This window comes from Nomia melanderi, unplaced genomic scaffold (genome assembly GCF_051020985.1).
Source record: "Nomia melanderi isolate GNS246 unplaced genomic scaffold, iyNomMela1 scaffold0912, whole genome shotgun sequence".
In the NCBI taxonomy this organism is placed as follows: domain Eukaryota; kingdom Metazoa; phylum Arthropoda; class Insecta; order Hymenoptera; family Halictidae; genus Nomia; species Nomia melanderi.
In genome coordinates, this window is record NW_027476026.1 from 14,796 (window position 1) to 15,000 (window position 205).

General features: G+C 54.1%; 1 non-coding gene across 1 annotated transcript; it reads left to right on the plus strand.

Moving 5' to 3' along the window:
• On the plus strand, positions 1-155 carry LOC143176852 (5.8S ribosomal RNA). The gene has a single exon (XR_013001355.1). It is a non-coding gene; the product is annotated as a 5.8S ribosomal RNA (ribosomal RNA).
• Positions 156-205: the final 50 nt, after the last annotated feature.

Consider the following 205-nt stretch of genomic DNA (forward strand, 5'->3'; position numbering starts at 1 on the left):
TACCCTGAACGGTGGATCACTTGGCTCGTGGGTCGATGAAGAACGCAGCTAATTGCGCGTCAACGTGTGAACTGCAGGACACATGAACATCGACATTTCGAACGCACATTGCGGTCCACGGATACAATTCCTGGACCACGCCTGGCTGAGGGTCGTTTACGTACCATACACTGCTTGCGTAGCTCTGTCAAATCCCCGCCGTCGT